This window comes from Hylaeus anthracinus, unplaced genomic scaffold, assembly GCF_026225885.1.
Source record: "Hylaeus anthracinus isolate JK02 unplaced genomic scaffold, UHH_iyHylAnth1.0_haploid 11982, whole genome shotgun sequence".
Taxonomy (NCBI): domain Eukaryota; kingdom Metazoa; phylum Arthropoda; class Insecta; order Hymenoptera; family Colletidae; genus Hylaeus; species Hylaeus anthracinus.
In genome coordinates, this window is record NW_026534330.1 from 6,233,488 (window position 1) to 6,252,316 (window position 18,829).

The 18,829-nt window shown below is 38.2% G+C and overlaps 2 protein-coding genes across 2 annotated transcripts in view; both read right to left on the reverse strand.

The window, feature by feature from the left end:
• Positions 1–10,553, reverse strand: part of LOC128886345 (neuronal acetylcholine receptor subunit alpha-7-like) — a 454,660-nt gene extending 444,107 nt beyond the window's left edge. The window contains exon 1 of the mRNA XM_054141148.1: positions 10,542–10,553. The gene's annotated coding sequence lies outside the window, so the exon portion shown is untranslated. The remainder of the gene's footprint in view (positions 1–10,541) is intronic.
• LOC128886337 (inactive rhomboid protein 1) overlaps positions 1–18,829 on the reverse strand; it is a 227,271-nt gene that overhangs the window by 49,703 nt on the left and 158,739 nt on the right. The window lies entirely within an intron of this gene.

Genomic DNA, 18,829 nt, shown 5'->3' on the forward strand with positions numbered 1-18,829 from the left:
CTCACTTTTATTCTAATGTTAAGTAACACTCGGTTTTTATTTGCCATAGAAACTGGAAAATTTGTGTGTTTAATTAGGAAAGAAAATAATGTCTATGAATCGAATAGTTCTACATCTTCAAACTGAATTCGAAAATCGAAAGGAAATATTGTTATGAACATATATAGTCAATAATCTTGTATATTATATATTCTTCTTATATATACATATGAATTCAGTTTCATGTGTTCTTCTTAAATGCGCACAAGAATTCTGTAACAAACATATTCTTACAAACATAAAAAGTACATTCCCAGATGTTACGAGTATCCTTAAATATTTATGTATCCGCTTACGTCATCTTTATTCGATTTCACTGTTTCATCCTAGCCACTGTCAATATTATACCACTTTAAAGGCACAAGAACGCCTAAGGAGTGAACTAATATTTATTCTCACGAAGTGAACGAAACAAACCGCTTTCACGCATCGACGCATCCCGCGCGCATTGTTGCAAGCCCTGTGAGAAGAACAACACACTGCCTCGAATATGAAAATTCTTCGCCAAGATATTCGGAAGAACTTTCCAGCGAAATGGGATACATTCAGCAAGATCGATCCCCTCTTTCTTTCGCTTCTTCCACAGCGGTATCCGAAATTCTTGCGCATTTCTTTAATGTCCGCGAGGGAGCATTGTCAGGGTGGAACAGGCTCGCAAACACTCGAGGAGAAAGTTTCCAAGACGCGGGGTCTGGAAAAGATGCAACACGCCAAGCCACGAGTAACTTGTCCGCGTTAATTATTCAACTGGCAGATACAAGCCTCGTCCAGGTCTCGAAATCGTAGACAAGCCATGCTGGATCATGAATAATGCAGTGTTTGTATCAGAAGTTGGCACTCGGAGGGAAGATGCTCAGACATTTTGCGAGAAATGCGTCGCTGTGTGCATAATTCTTCGTTGAACTTGATTAATAACATTTATTTACTAATGGACTGTGAATATTTTGCGTGTTCGCGAATGTGAAAAATATATGTTGAACGTATTCGAAATTTATGATTTTATACAAAATCAGGTAGAATTATTATTACGTTAATTAATTAAACATATTTCACATGAATTTTGCACATCAACAGGAATGCATTAAATTTGCAAACTACGTAATGACAATATAAATTCGCATAAATCCGTGAAGGAAGAATTTTAAATAATTAAACTTGGCTGTCTGAGCTCACAGACAAATAGATGTAATTAAAATGTACCTCAAAATATTTTTTCTTTTAGAATTCATTTATCCCTAATACTTATTCATGTTCGTATCACTTTTGCATTTTTGCAATGTGTACCTCCATGTTTGAACGTTGATTAAAAGTCATCTACCTTTATACCTTAAATTAAATTATGATCGAGGAAACTATTTACACTAGGCACTCCACAAAGATACAGCAACTTTCAAAGGAATTAATTTCTTGTTATGCTGCGACCTAATTTCTCACAGTATGTTACCGTCACAACTCACTTCAACCTAGTACTAATACAAAACCAGATCACATTGCTGCAGAAAAATTACTCAAACTCTCTAGATTGCGTAACGGGAAACAGAAAGTGATTTATGGTTGAGAGTTTCAGATGTCAAAGAATAAAACACGAGTGAAGCCGCGAATAACGTGACGGAAAACAACAGGGTTACACGAATTTAGAATTACGAGGAACACGCGACCGAGTCGTTTGATATTAGCCCCGAGCAATAAATTAGCAACACCGTGCTTTCCCCTAGAGAAGAACAATGGCGAAGTTAAAGTTCTATTTTGTATTCTACGATCACAAGATTGTCTGAAAAAAAAAATGTTTAACTTTCAATTATCGTGTTCCCTCCGCAGACCGTGACGAGAGTAGACTCATTCTCCCTTTTCTGATCTTGGCACCGTAAATTCTTAATTTAAATTACTCAATGCTACTAGATTTAACGAGGTCATAATTTCTCCAAAGTTTACATTCTGGCAGAGTGTCAATTATGCCATTAACAATGATCTTCTAAGTTACAAGTTTTCCAATTAATATTTACCGTTATAAGGGGGTACTTCGCTTTCGCGTCAATTGATTTGGCACTCTTTAACGCAGGGGAAAAGTTGGAGTTGTCTGGTCAAACATTTTTTAAATAATTATAGCGAAAAATTGTAGAGGAAGGCGTAAAGAAACAGAGATGTAGCGAAGAGGAGGACTGTTTGGCAAACAGAGGTAAGTCTACAACAAATATTATCAGAGTGAAGATTCATTGCTTATTAAGACACTTTTTTATGGCTTTCTTGATAAAATGAATTCATTAATTACCGTACTGTCTCGACTGTGACATCAGATTGTTGATATCCTTTTGAGGCTGATTTTGTAGGAACTTTATAAAATAATACATATTATTAATTATCTAAGTCATAAATTGATATTAGCTTTAGAAAAATAGTTCAGTAGAATAAAAATACGAATCCAAATAAACAATGAAGCGCCAATAAACAAGTAAAACCAATTGCAAAGGTTAAGTTTTCTGGAAATATTTGGTCAAATCGTCAAATAGGAAGAATGTAATTGTCAAATCTCAAACATCCATTGTCAGAACCCTTCATCGCCTTGGAATATTCTCAACACTCGACATTCAAGTTCAGCATACACTGAAGCAACCAAATTGCACCGAAAGTAAACATGCATTTCGCTCCATGCTTGTCAACAACAAGATCTCCCGGCTTGTCTAGCATTCTCCGAGTATCATTTATTTAAATCGCTGCGACATCATTCGAACGACAAAACGTTCTAGCTTCTCCGAGGAGTCGACAACCTTCCACGAGTGTGCTTAAATTCGAAGGTTTCAAGGAATCTCAAATTGGAATCATATCCTCGTAAATCATTGGCAGACAAAAACATGTAGAAACTAGTGTTACAAAACTTTTCAAATAAATATTTTATCGAAACAAAATATAGATTCTTTCTTTCAACCTAGTATTTATATTTCACAAATATAAAAATGTAATATTTCTTCGATGGAAACCACGTATTATAGAGCCTGAAGGAGAAACAACGATATGAAAATTCTTCTGCAAGTTATCTCAAAGAATTTTCCATGAAAAGAGATGCATATATTCCACTGAGATTTATGTTAAAAATTCCTTTCTTAGATATTATTCCTGTATCCACCAAGGACGTTAAAGATTAAAGCACTCCACGTGGTCGTCTTTCGCCTCAGTACACCCAATTAACACGTCTTAACTTGATCCAACATTTGCAAACAGTTTCGCTATCCACGAAGCAAACTCTCGAGTAGCCTGTAGCTGATTCGTGCGAGTCTAGCTGTGCCCCTAAATTAGCGAGGTGGTTGAGTACACTCGCGCTAAAATGACAATGAACATAGCTTCCATCGTAGCAGGTGAGTTTGATGTCTCTTTCGAAATCCGGAACTTGACGATACGCATTGTTTCGTAGTGCTCCAGAAAAAAAGTAAATTGCGATTCGCGGCAAATTCTGCTATGGCAAATTCTGGGACACTGCTATTTGCGGTGGAGCGTTAGCGCGATTTACGCTAGGTATTTGCGGTTTTGCGTTAGTGCGGTTCATGCTCGCAGAGATTTTCCGTGCGTTTTACATGCACAGTAAGCGAATGCGTCTGTATGCATTGTAAATATTCAACGAAAGTTATTTTTAATGCAGTACTCATCGTTATTTTTGAAAATAGATATTCTTTATTGGGATTAAGAAGTTTAACGTGTTTCAAAAATTAAATACATATTACCAATATTCTTCAAATTTAGACAAATTTTGGGATATTTCCATTGAATTAAGATTTCGCAAATCCTTCCGGTCGTAAATTCAGTCCGTTTGTTTAGGGCCAGGAAGATTTATCGATCAATTGCTACCGCCCCGTGTCAATTCTACGGCGGACGATCGACCAGATCCTCCCCCCCGGCCCACGCCCTCTCTCACGAATGCAGACGCTGGAATTCGAATTCGGAAGACTTCCAAAGACAAACTGCATTTACGCAACCGTGGAGTGTAATGGGCCGAGACTCTCGAGGAGGAAGTTCCCTGGCGCAGAACGTGTTAAGTTACACGCGAAGGCTAACTGAAGATAACCGAATACAGAAACTTCCGTGAGTCTCTTGTTTACGGGTTAAAAATTTCACACTTCCTTCAAAAACAACGTCGATAGAAACGAAACTCGACGGAGCGGGAACAACGTCGTGAAGTTCCAGTGTCGACGATGGAACGGCCAATCGCGTCGCGTTAGCAAAGACGGAAAGATAAAATGTATAAGCTCGAACGAGCTAACGCAGGTATCAAATTTGTATACGAGACGTTAAACGTACCTTGGGAAACAACAGAGGAAAGAATAAAAGAACAAACGTTTCTAATAGAACCGGTCGTCTTTAAATTAGTGAAAGTATGAATCTTTGAAAATGAAAAAGTTTAGTGGAATTTATATTCATTTTGATATTAACAATTTTGTAGAAGAGCTTGAGAAAATTTTGCAAGAAAATGTTGCAATATTTAAATAACCAGGCACTATTTATATCTTACAAGTTTCGAAACTTCATTGAACTATTACTATTAAACATTGAATTTACGGTATTCAACGGGGCGAAGAAAAATTGAATTGGTTTTTATAATAACGTACAGCCTTTCAGCAATGATTTTTTTTTTCGACGTTTCCGAACGCTTGATTTCGTTGAGAAACCCGTCAATTAAACTGATCTCTCGCACCTCGTAGCCGTAATCCGATTGCGAGTGACTTTTATTCACTTGAAAGTTAACGCAATTTCCATGGTAACACGTTTGTCGGTGGGTCGATTCCACTGTATGTATTTTTCTTCCACTCTTTCGTTTCACCCGGTGCCGAGTGGACAACGCGACGGAGAGCTCCGTCGTCTTGGGAATTACGCTTGATTTAAAACCGTCGTTCGTTGTTTTTCGTTGCGATATTTACGAGTAGGGCTTGGTGTATATGAGAAATAATGTGATTCCTGTGGGATGGAATCAACCATTGGAAGATGTTCGATTTAAATTCTCACGAAGGAGTTTGAATCACATAGTTCTTGTGTAAATGGTGAAAAAAATTTAGAATAGGAACATTATAAGTTATACTCGGAATATTCGTGTAGTCTTGAATGATAAATCGTGTTCTTAAGAATTCCTAGTTTCTTGAAGGGATATTCTCTTTTTTCTATTCAAAAAATCCTTGAGAAAATGTATATGTGAAAATTATGTTGAATAAATGTATTATGTTTTAAGAACACAATGCATACTTACAGTTTTATTTGTATAAACTTGTGGCAACCTGAAAGATCGGTTCCTGGATATTTTTAATATGAAAGCTATGCCAGATGGGAACTTTAAATTTGTATCTGGAAGAATTAAAAAGTAGCCTTCTATCAAATTTGTCTCGAAATATCACGTCTCTTACCTGTCTAGCTTCAAACTTGAACATTATACTCGAATATGTATTAATTCTGACAATTCGAATGAAAAATGAGATGTTTCTTTAATTTCCAACAATTTAACCTTACGAATAACTTGTCTCTCCTTTTTTTACATTCTTTCGTGCGTCTATTTTTGCTCCAAATGATAAATCCTGCCACGAAAAGATATTTCATTTAGGCAATCGACCGTTCCCCGGAAGAAAGCGGCGCGACTAAAACAACAAGCTTAGATAACGACACACGCGAGTGCCTATCCCATGGTTGAACGATTGTAAGCGGAACTCGAAGGCTTGCTTCCTCGTGACTCTGCCTATCAACCTGTACACCTGAATTTACGGCTCAAGAATACCTTCACTCTATAAATCCAGCACGACACCGTTGGCCCTGAAAGCCTGCTTATCTGGATAGCCGACTATCCGGTTTATCGGGACTCCCGCTCCTTCTCTTTCCGTCGGCTCACCTCTAATTGGCCGGTAAACGCAATTCAACTTGAACGCACCGTCGACACGAAAAACGATTACTCAGCCCCCAAACAACGCAATTAAACGCGATCCAATGAATAATAAATTTTTGTAGATTTATGGCATTCTTTCGACAGCTACTTAAGACACACTCTGCCATATTTGAATAAATTCTTCGTTATATCACTCGTAATTTACCCGATCTTTGTCCGAACGAAAATTTATTTGGATAATAAATTATTCCTTACTCTTTTATTTTCTATTCGAATTTACCAAAAAATTTGTGACGATGTATTGAAGTTTTAAACTATCCGCAGTTGAATGACTGAGATCGCAAATTTTTACGAATATATCATTGCTGTTTCTAAGAACAATTTTAGAAACTAGTGATTATTCAGCAATCTGTGTTCATACAATCTGTCACAGGCGATGGCCACTTTGAGGCTTTCGAGGAAAGCAGGCAAACATGGTTCTATGGACCATTAATGATACTAATACGCACTAATACGTACTAATACGTACTAAATTAACGAGTATCATATGCGAAACATACTTTTAAATAACCAATTTTAACTCAATTTTACGCACGACGAGTATACTCGCCAATCACAGCTGACTGGTTGACATCCTCCTCATCGTCGTTCTTACAGATTCTATCTCGTTCCAGAGAATAATCTGGCTTCGATCGTTCGCGGATCAGGGAGGAAAGTCACTGTTTACCGCGATTGAAAGAGAGGAGTCCCCCGATAAAGGGGAATGCACTTCGACCCCTCTTTGTGTATTGCCCGGGAAGACGTGTCAGAAACTGATTATCGCGTTTCCAGAAGGCTGGTTAACCTTTAAGAGTGGATAGTGAGGAGGAGAGAGGGAGATAAATCGATGGTCGGATGATCGACTACCAGAGGACGAGGGAGGTTTAGGACACCGACGTTTCATCTTTCGGCAAGGGATGAAAGAACGAGGTTAGGGCATTGGGGGGTGGTAGAATGGGGTGCGAGAGCTCGTGGTGGCGTCGATAGTCGAGATAGATAGCCAGTAGGATAAGCTCTTTATACCAGGGGATAAATTTAGCGACAAAATTGTTGGATTAAGGATGATTTTGACTTCGAATGGAATATTTATGTCCCTGGGAAAATCGAAGCGCCGGCGGAATTCGATGACGAATTGTTAAGAAGAGAGGGCCAATACCGTAGAACACGATACTAGTGTATGGCGACGATGGGAATCCTACCTAATCGATACTCCTCATGGCAGCTCGCAAATTACTGGTGCATCCTTAATTCAGTATATGTTAATTTATTACACGAAGATTCACTGGGATTTTGAATTGATTGAATATAATTACTAAATCAACAATGCGTCGATTATTAAATCAACAGCTTGTACAATTGTCATCTCGCGCAATTTTATTACCATTTAAAGGTATCAGTAAATAAATAAACGATAAAATAAATTTCAAAGTTTTGTTCTCTTTTTTCGTTTCTGTTGACAACAGGGGTCGAGTAAAGCTTTGTTTACGTCAAACACGTTACAGATATAAATTAACTTCTGATGATATAGATAATATACTACTTATATATTTAACTCTTTGCACTCGGATGTCACCGTTATTTAATCTCTTATTTTTGGAACTTTTTCACTCCTTCTGATTCAGGGAATAGAAATAAATCTTAAACGAAGCAAACCATCACAGCAACTATGCTTCAGCAAGTTTTCCTAAATCTTCGCGCGATATCGATTTCCAGCCATCCCCAGAATAAACACTGATCACAATTTGCAGGCCAATGATTGCAAAAAGCAAATGACATTAACGTCACCGACAGACTGATCAATGGGGACGAATGACAGCCACCCTGTCAAAGTGAAACCTTCCATCGAGATTTCCCCTACCGAGATCGATCGGATTGATTCGGCTTCCGTGGCATACAAGATACCGATTAATTACGCGACGCTTTATCAGATCGCGTTGAATATTATCGGAACGCCCACGCAAATCAGTCATCCCGTCAGATGCGCGTCTTCCATCGTATCGACGCGTCGCCTGTTAAGGGAACGCCCGAAGGTTGAACCGCTGTAAAAGCAGCGAGCTCGTTAATCTCCTGGAAATCTTAATCTCGCCTCGAATGCGAAATCGATATTATGCAAACCAACGTCGATAAATTGCGGGCTTCGCCTGGCCAGGGCTAAGGCCCTCTTTACGGTTCAGGGGCCATCGGTGTACTAGTTGCGCGAACTGCTTCCCCCCGTCGATTGTTGTTAATCGTTATGGCATCGTAAAGCCAGCATTAAGTTCCCGTTATCGTCGGTTTGAGTGATATTCAGCGAATTGGATTCTCGACCCCTCTGTGATCATCCAGCGAGGTTGCGTCCTGGTAATTTGAAGTGACAACCCTAGGACGGATTTGTAGGGTGATACAATTTTGCAAATTTTGGGGACATCCAGGGTTCCTACCGAAGAGAAGCGGCGAGAAACAAGACAGGAAGTAACGGTGACCCAGTGATAAAATAGAAGATACAGATATAATGGCTGATTGTTCACAATGGATTCGAAATCGTTAAAGCTCAATAGTTTCAATGTCCATTTCACTTCTGAATTGATGAAGTATTAAAAAACTTCACTGTGCTGACCATTTCCTTGCATCACGTTCTGCGCGGACGAGAACTGAATTATCGAGCTCAAAAACGAGAGGACCCGTCTTTAAACAGAGGAAAACCCAATTCCGCGATTTTCCAGTGATATTTTAACGTGCACTTCGTGCATGCCTTTGATTAAAATTCTTGTTTGCCTCGCAGACAAAGTTACCAACAGGGAAAAAAGCATCGGACAAAAGAAGCCATGAGTGGTTCATGCTTTTTGCAATTAAAGCTGTTTCTTGTTACGTCGAGCATGTTACTTTATCTTCAACAGAATACAATTTTTCAACGCTGAACACATGCATTGCGTTAATGAATAAAATTGATTCAAAGGTCGTAAGCGCATTCGGAACAAATGCCGGACGATTGATTAACGAAACGCTGTTGGTTAGCGTCAAATAATCAGAATTCGAGGGAACGATTGACTGGGACGAGCACGGAATTCCATGTAATCTATTTAATTGCTGGTAAAATCGAAAGAATTAACAATTATCGACGTGTGTTGGTCAATTTGTTGGTAAATTAGAGCAAATGATTATCGTGCACGGAACCGTTGCAACGTTTCAGATTCTTTCATTCTTTCCTAAATCAACTCTAATTTTTCTGAGAAATATTTTATAAGAAAATTACAAACGTTAATTATTTTAATTTATAATAAATTTCATTCTGATTCAAAAAGCAAAAGGCAATAAATACTCCTATTCAATTTTTCAAATGTATGAAAATGTGAAATTAAAGATGAAACTGCAGTCTATTTTGTTTTAGAATACAACCAATTTCAATAAGTTAAATCTAATACACATTGGACTAAATGATTAGGTATGCTTCGGTGAATATGTGAAAATATATATTTGTTAAAATTGAAATCAAATAGAATAGACCAACGTTATCAATAAACAATAGGTGTTGTTATAGGATCAAAAGCTGATTTCGTTGAGCACGAATTCTATTCGAATAACGTTATAAATTTGTACCGTTTTGAACAATATTCCGCACTTAACTAATCTCATAGCTCCAACAATAAGCGCATATATAATTAATGATTCAGTAATTTATACTTTGTTGTTTACGGGATTAAAGTAACTACGTATTATTCGTAAACACTGTTGCGATTATTATCCACAAATTAGTTGTGGATTAACTTCGATTGTTACATTATACGTTTAATATTGCCTTTGAAATTCAACTCGATTTATCTCGTTCGAGGCGCTATATATCAAGCAATGCCAATATATTAGATTCACCGTTCGATTACATCATTCTTCTTTCTGTCATAGCTTCAGACGTCGCATATTTATACCTAAGAATCTAACTCTCAATTTTAAAGGGGTGGCATCCCTTCATGTCAACCCTCAAATCCGTAGAATAAATCACTCCCCATTAATCTTGAAAAGACGGTGTATTATTTGAAAATCCTTCCACGAACGCTCTGATATATTTCATTCTTCGAAAGCAATTTTTTCTTAAACGTTATATCAAATTTAGACTGCTTGTACAAACATTCATAATAATTCTATACCCATGTTTTACTTATTGGACTTTTTCATTTGCATTTGTATTTTACAATGAATATAAAATTAGACAATCATTGTATTGACACTTTGAGTTCCAAAGTAATTAAACCTAAACAAACATTATTGCTGGTTAATTTGCTGTGTTGAATCTAGTGATGACCGAGGGTCACCTCGAGTGGAAAGGTTTAATTCAAGAGCGACTATAACTACGATAACTATATTTTACAACCAGTTTCTGCATTCAATCACTTTAATTTAATTTGAGGATAAGTAGCTTGTTATTCCTCGTGGTTCTCAAAACAAATTTTTAAAAACTTCCGAAAAATTATCCATACATAATAAAACACCAGATAGCAACAATTATTGTTTTGTTTGTAGATTGATCTGATACCGTGATTTCATTGATATCGATCCAACAAATAAATCTTCCATTCCCTCTTTTACCTCAGCTATTTTACTGAAGCTGGTGACTGAGAAAAAAAAAATTGTACCCAACTTCGTTGATACCGTTCGAAATGGATCTCTGTGTTCGGTTCACAAAGGTCTGGGGCTGGCTTTGCACGCGCCCGTGTATCGAATTTTTCCCTACAGGCGAAAACTTTTAACGAGCTAGGAGAAACTACGAAACACGGGATCCATCAGTCCAGGGCTGTAATCTCCGTGCTAGCCGTGATCGTACGAAACGCAGGAAAACCAAATCTGTCGACCGACCAGGCTGGACGAAGTCCAACAGATTATACGCGTTGCATCGAACGAGTCTCTAGTTTTCGAAATTGTTCGTCGGACTGACTTCGCTCCTCGGTCCCTCGATTTCCAATCACTTCGCAATTAACTACGGGATAAATATCAAGGTGGCTGTTTGCACACATTTTAATTAATTCGTTGCAAGAAATCTCTGAAAATGTCTCGTTGTTTTTATTGTGAATATTTGTTGCTAGCATAAACAATCAGGGAAAACGAGAAACCTTGATTTGGGGAAAATTTGTACATTAAATGCGCGGCCACAATGTTAATTCATGAAGTTATACGCGGTTTCCCGATGGCAATGTGTTCATATCATCTGGCCTAAAATGTCTAGACCGTACGACAGGCTGCGTAGAATTAATTTCGAAACCTTGATGTCCCTTGATTGGATGGAATCGTCGAGTGTCGTCAAAGTATCACGCTTTGACTCGTGCCTGACATAGACTGAATCTCTTTGATCAAATGATGCGTAAAGCCTGAGCCTCAGAAGCTGCAAGGTTCGACCACAAAGGCTGAGTCCTCAAAGCTCCTCGTATAAAACGCGAGTCTTCGGAGCTTTAAGGGTTAGCAATAAATGCTGAGTCTTCAAAGCACGCGTATAATGCTCGAGGTTCGAGCCAAAAGGCATCTACTGTTTACAGTCGGAAATGTGGTTCCAGCAATCTGTATGCGTAATATTTTGGTTACTAATGGTCCCGTAACGCCCAACTGATCGTCATTATTCCCGAATTTGCCATTTCGTCCATTGTTCCTTACTTAAATTGCGAGAAAAGCAGTTTGGCAATGACCAATGACACTCCGCGTATAAAAAACGACTGACTGCTGGAGGGAATGAGATAATATAAAACTTGATATAATATAGCAGCTTTATCACGTACACCTGTTGTACGCGGGGTCATACGACAAAATTGGTCCAATTAGCAATAGCAAATTCCTCAATCAATCTCGCGACTCGAATCGCAAACTTCTGCGATTGAATTCGTTACGTACGAGTGGCCCCTCGAATAATTACGAAATTCGATGGAGCGACTCGCGTTACATAATTAACGAGTTCGCGGAGTAATTAACGGGTGTACAATGTGTTTCGTCAATTTTCATGGCGCTGATAAGGTTATGTTGCCCACGGCTCTACTCAAAACAGTATCTTGACGTTTATTGCTCCCAACACGAAATCCACACCAATAAAATAGATGCAACTTTTCTGATCCACCAAAAGCTTAAGCGAATCATTTTATAATTAAAAAGATACATGTTATTTGACATTTTAAATTAATTTTAAGTAGAGTAATGGTTACTTCCACGCAGCTTGAATTCTATTTTTTCTATAAACCGCATAACAGCTTCTATGAATCGAATAACTATAGAAAATTTAATATAAGGAAAGAAGATGGAAGTACCAAATTTAATTATTTTTTCTGGAGAATCGTTCCTCCCCTGGTTTAGCTATCCAGGTAAAAGATCGACAACAGTTCAGTGGTTTTCCAAACCTTAATTGTGGCGAGTTTTAAACAGTTCGGACTCTCCGTGTGGAACTACTCCCGCTTCCCCTATGTTCCACCGGCGAAACGACAGCGGTGCTCGCATAATTATGGGGGAAACATCGTCTTGGCCGCCGTTGTCACCCTTCTCGTGTTCCGCCGTCCCTAATGATAATCCCGAAGTTTAGTTTTCGGGAACTTCGGAAACGGATGGTCGCATTACCAGCGAACTTTCAGCGTTTCCACGTCGGTCATAATAAGTACGCATTAGGGAAAAGGACGACGATGGGACTGGAAGCGCAAGCCTCGAACGATCCCGTGAAACTGGATGGGCAAGGACTTTGGGATCGCTTCAGGGCACCGTGCGCACGGACTTGATCCAGGATTCTGCGGAATTCGGGGATCGAGATCTGGCTTGTATCGCGTGGACTCGAAGGGAGGAATTCGATCTTGGAATATTCACGTGCGGCACATTCTGCGTGGGAAGTTTCGTGAGACTTCCTAACTATTCCTTAATTCTTGAATAATTGGAACGGATATTTTGGAAGGGCTTAACGACCATCATATCCGAGGAATAACAAGCAGCGAGGTAACGGAATCGTTTGAAGAAATGGTAAGTGAGTTTTTATCGTCTCTTACGACAGAAAACTTAAAACTGATCACATCACAGTTCCTTCATGAATCTGTCTTCAGTTATTACATTAAACGTTATATGAATTCAACATGAAAAAGAGAATGAAAAATATAGAACATTTTTGTTGATACAGCTCTGTTATGGAGGGAATCGCCTTTGAATATTATCACGGCACTATGTCTGACTATTACTTGCTGTTTCCACTTGCAGTAGTACTTCTTGACGTTCGTGGCTAATGTTATATGTATATTTCTTGTCAAATTTACTACAGATTAACTTAAATGATGATAGTGATTGAGCGTAAATAACTGTTTTATAATATTTATAATCATTTAAATAAAAGTTCTCAGAATACTCCGAATTTCTTGAAACATTAAATAGGACTTCCGAATCGTTGTGTTTCTGTGCAGACCGAAAAAGGGAAAATGTTTCCCGCAAAAGGAATACAGAGACTATTAGACGATAGAAAGACATTAAGAAGACATTAAGCTAGACGCCTAATTTACTCTCGCCTTAAAGAACAAAGCAGTCGGAAAAGTTGCGGTGACTTCCGATGAAAGCGCTATACTTTATTCGGAAAGTGTGCGCATACTTGTAACAACGTAGGCGTTTCTCGTCCACGCATTGCCTCCACTGATATAAGGAGAACAGAAAAAGAAGGATTAAGAATGACGGTGTGCCATGCTTCCCATACTGCTCCTCTAACCATGGAATTCCACCGAGAGGATTATTCTCTCCAACCCCCCTAAGGGTTTGGAAGAAAGAGTGCAAAGAGACGTGTGAAAAATATTGCTGTTTTCCGCGGAAGTTCCGGTGGAACAAAGACGGAACTTGAAAACTCATTTGGCGATTTTCCGCAACTTTTACCACCCTCGCCCCGAGCGTCGTTAATAAACTGTCAATTGGAAGTTTCCTCACCGTGGGGAAGTTCAATTTGCTTTATCGCTTTTAATTTTAGAAAATCGACGAAACGTCGTTTAATTTAAAACTCTCCTCCAAGGATCCTCGGGAAATTTCGATACATTAGTCTTCGTCTTACGTAAATCGTATTTATACCATCGACGTGGCCTGCTAATCGATTGTAATTTACCGATTTGTTTTCGCTGCTCTCCTTTCACCGAAGTCGTGTAATTGAGAAGACATTCTTTGTTTTACTGGGAATTGATCGCAAACGTGTCTTTACTATTTATCGCTGTGGAAGACTGCAACAGATATCGAAATCCGATTTCAGTAGCTTACCGCTTTCTCGCGCCGATTAGGACACGCGTAATTATTACGTAATTCGTTTAACAGCTTTTCACGGAATACTGAATTTTCGCTGATGGAAGGGGACGAAATAATTAAGAACCTTCTATAATCCCTGTTTCGTCCCACTTAGTTTAATTAAACAGAGATTTTTCTTTCTCTTGCTTAGCTGGACGTACGAGATCAATTTAATTGGAGGATTTGTATTTATTAAGCGAATAACTCAAAATAAATTTATTTTAATATAGAGTCAAATTAGTTTATACCTAATTTTTGGTACTACCATTGCATCCTCTGATCTTCGTCCTAATTTGGTATTATTCTTGTTCCTCCACATTTCCCACCAAATAATTTTAATTTCATATGGACAAGTCAAAGATAAAGGATTCTCGATTATAACAATTTGTGCACGTTTAATGCACGTGGTCAATACGAATATACACACGCACGTGCACGAACCAACTAGGTACGGCGGGCCCATTAGAAATGTGTAATTTGACTATACAGTGTAATGCACTCTTGGCGGTCCATTATCTGATCATGTTGTCTAACCGGAACCGTCTATTCCATTGTTATGGGGCCGAACACGTGCTCCCCTTCTGAGGAGACATACGATCACTTTAGAACTTTAGCGTGTGCAATGGACCACGTTATCTTCAGCAATCCTCCATAATGATGTTTGGATATAAAATACTTCACGGCAAAGTATGATTTTTATGGAAGCTCAGCTAGTTAAAGAGACGTTGCATTTTTCTCGAGACAAACTTCGGTAAACGAGTCTTCTTTCTCCGCGGAAGACGAAAACAGAGTTCCCGGGAACTAACTGTAACGCTTCGATAGTATATTCTGCATAAATTCACGTTAACTCTCATTTAGAATGCAAGAGCTGGACTTAATCGAAACGAATGTCAATTTAAATTAGCATTTTCTATTACGTTGAAACATTTTACAAGACTAAGAAACAGTTCCCTCTGTAGTTCGCTAATTTAATACTCCTTAGAAAATTAAAAAAACTTTGGTGTAAAAATTTACGTACATAGGTGAACACTGATGAAAATTTATGACCATATAGTCTCATCTATGTAGTAGCTAATGCATTAGGTGATTAAGGAGTTCATATAATTCCGATGATTATTAATTTGTCTAAACAAATTTGAATGTGGATAAGCAAAAATGTGAAAAAGTCCTGAAATAAATACTTCTTCACATTTTAAACATTAAATTTATAACTCGAAGAACCAAATCAATAAATTTTCAAATTTACATTACCAAGGAATTTGGAACTAAAGAATGAGACTCTAACTCTGTTCGTCAAATTTTCCCCAAAGCCCACCAATGTCAACAATTAAAATCCAGAGAATCATTTACCAAATGGTGAACAATTCTCCACGATTTCAGACACATTGAGCGCCTAACTGTCGTGTAAACTTCGTAGAGAATCGAATCGATTGTCACGCTGAACTCGGGTAAACAGTTCCACGGGTACCACGCACCTTTATTTATTTAACATTGATTTCGGACGCGAGTACGTAATACGTGCGTACGCGTACTTGATTCGAAAGCTCGACTGTGTACTACACGATAGATTTCAGGCAGCTGCCGGAGCAAACCCTACAGGGAAATTCAACACGTGGCTTGTCCCCATGCTTGGCAACTACAAACAGTCAATTACCGATGCTTACAAAAGGTGTACCCGATTGCACCACCGACGCGAGCTTACAACGAAATCGATGGACAGGAATTACAAAACGCTTCTATCGCACGGACATTTCAGTGATAAGATCGTCGATGAACAGTTAAAACATTTAATCCGTATATACTCTTCCTTCTAAAAATTTCTAAAATTAAAAGCCCTTGGAATAACTTCATTTAATTTAAAATTGAATAAAAACATTTGAAGAATACTTTAATGACAATATGTAAAAGTAAAATGGTTTTTATTCTACTTTGACATACCTTATTTAAAGATAGCACATTTCGATGCAGAAACGAAATGCCATTCGAAAGATAGTTACCAAAATGGCAAAAACTTGTCAATACCAGTGGGTACAGATATAATCTCGATTACGTAATAGTCATCGATGACGAAGGGTTACATCGACCACATTTGTCATCGAAGTATGCTATGCAAACGTTATTAATCGTGCAAATTTGATCTCGTGTAATTCGTCCCAAACCGTTATTTACGTCACGAAATGTTCATGATATACGCACGGCTCGATATTATTGTAAAATTCGCGACGATTTCGCCCCATTTATTTTATTCCAAGTCGTAAATTAATGTTTGTCTGTACTCACTCTTGGTCGTTTAATTACGGTCAGAGTTCGTCGAACTCAATACTCACCTGAAACAAATTATACATTAGTATAATTGCGTGCGATATATTAATAGTATGAATAATCAAATTACAAAGCGCTCGATGTTACTCATTTTACGCATGACGCTATACGCGCAGATAACACGTTTCGAAACGAATTATCTTTTTCCATTGTTCGTACGATAGTTTACGTCGAATGTTGATTTTACAGATTGCATTATAGAGAAGTTATTTGATAGGATGCAAAATTTCGAATTAATATTTCTCTAAAATGAACGTTCCACCGTTTAATAAACTACTCTGCAAGCAGTGAAACAAAATGTTTCATCTCTGGCTCCCTCGAAAAAACATAATCAAAGCTGACACACCCCAACTCGAAGTTATTTTCAATTCAGCTGCAAGTGACATACAGAATGCAATACTCAGTAGGCGGCAACAAATTCGAGAATGCTTGTTCTGACGTAGACGCCCATGAAAATTTAGCCGAACGCATTTTCCGCGAGCGTACCGCGACCGTCAGTTTCACCTATGGCGTCAATCAGTCCTGCTTTTAGCGCCGTTTTTACTCTTCCATTGTTCTCATTCAAGGAAACTAAAGAACCTTTCCTTCCACCGGTCAAGTACCAGTTTCCTACTTCAACGAGAACCACAGCCGAACGATTTAACAATGAAATTTCATCCCACCCACTTCAGTCGACGTGAAGACGTGCTTGGAAACGCGAAATAAAATTTATGAAATGCCTGAAAGACTCGTGCTTAACAAGAACTGGCCGTTAGGGGTTGGAATAAATTAAAAATGGCGACTTATCTCTGTGCATTTCCGCTTTTATTCCGCTGAAATTCGTGCTTGCTTGATTATATATACTTTACAAAAGCGTTAAAAATGAATATGATTATTGCACTTCTAGAGCATCACAGATATTCATAATTCTACAGACAATTTCTCAATTTCAATTTTTGGCTGCTTTAGTGATAAAATGATGGTATTTAAAAGAATACATTAATTAATATATAAATAGTGGTACAATAACATTTTTGGTTATTGTTGAGTAGAAGTCGTTCATTCAAAGTAGGCTATAAACGATCTAGAAATTCATCACGAATACTTCGAAAATTAAAAATTTCCCGTTTCTCAGCAAAGTACCCGCGATTCGCCAGAATTGTGCCAAACTTCGACCAAGATTTGTGGAAGAATATCACTCCAACAGTCTCGAGATCTACGAGACGTGGGAAATGGCAATTGGCCAAGAAGTATATGGAGGACGTACTACGAAGTAAGTCAAGGCAAATGTTCTCGATCATTTAGGTTAAGAGATTTATAGCGGAAAGTTTGCCCTGTAACGTTTCTATTTCCCTGAGTTCGCCACGTGGGAAAGCGAAGCGACAATGCCAAGAGGATCGTCGAACGCTGGATACAAAAATGCTGTGAAAATTGATAATAAAATACCTCATAAATTAAAATCGACGGAGGTGAAATAATATTTTCGACGGACGACGGGAAATTGTCGTTTCGCTGTTTCGAATAAAAGATCGAGTTTCTGGAGCGTGCAAGCACGAGAATCATGGACGCTACGATGCCAGTAGGCTAATTACTAAATACCATCGTCTAAAACTATGCCAACCATTCGTGGAATTCTGGGATGCGGCCGCAGTCCCGCCGCCAAAACCGTATTCTCGCGAGATTGCGGCTTGGATTAGAGATCAGAACCGATCGATTCGGTTACTGCGCTTATTATTTGAATATCGCTGGGTTCCAGTTAAATGCTATCGGCTATTCGAACTGTGCGCAGTAAAGCATAGAAATCAATCAAAGTTTTGTTCATTTTTGACTAGATTACGATTAACCATTAGAAATAACGCTGTATCCAATAAAATACTTGTTCATAAGTCACATGTAAAGTTTTATTTAGATGGAACTTTTTTATTAAAAAGTGTATTAATATACATATAAACGTATTCATGACTTACGAATAAAACGGTATGCTTTATTCGTTATTTATTCATGAAAAACACTCCTGTGCTGCGATAGGAATTACAACGTGAATTATTGCTATAAAATTGTTTGTTACCATATCATGTTTCGGATGTGTATTTGGTAACATTTAATAATATTAAAGTTTTGAATGAGATTTTAGAACAAAATCGTATGGAATTAGTTCACTCGCACGTTTGCCTTGAATCGACAACAGGAAATGAGTGCTGAGAGATGAAATTCAATCTGGCGAAAAGGAATCTACCGTTTGTCCGAGACGTCAGGAAAAGTTGATCACGGGAAACTCTAGCGTGGGGGATGTTACCGTTGCAAATCGAATTTCGCGCGAGTTTCCAGGACGAATCCTTCTGCCGAATAGAGGCTCGAATTTTA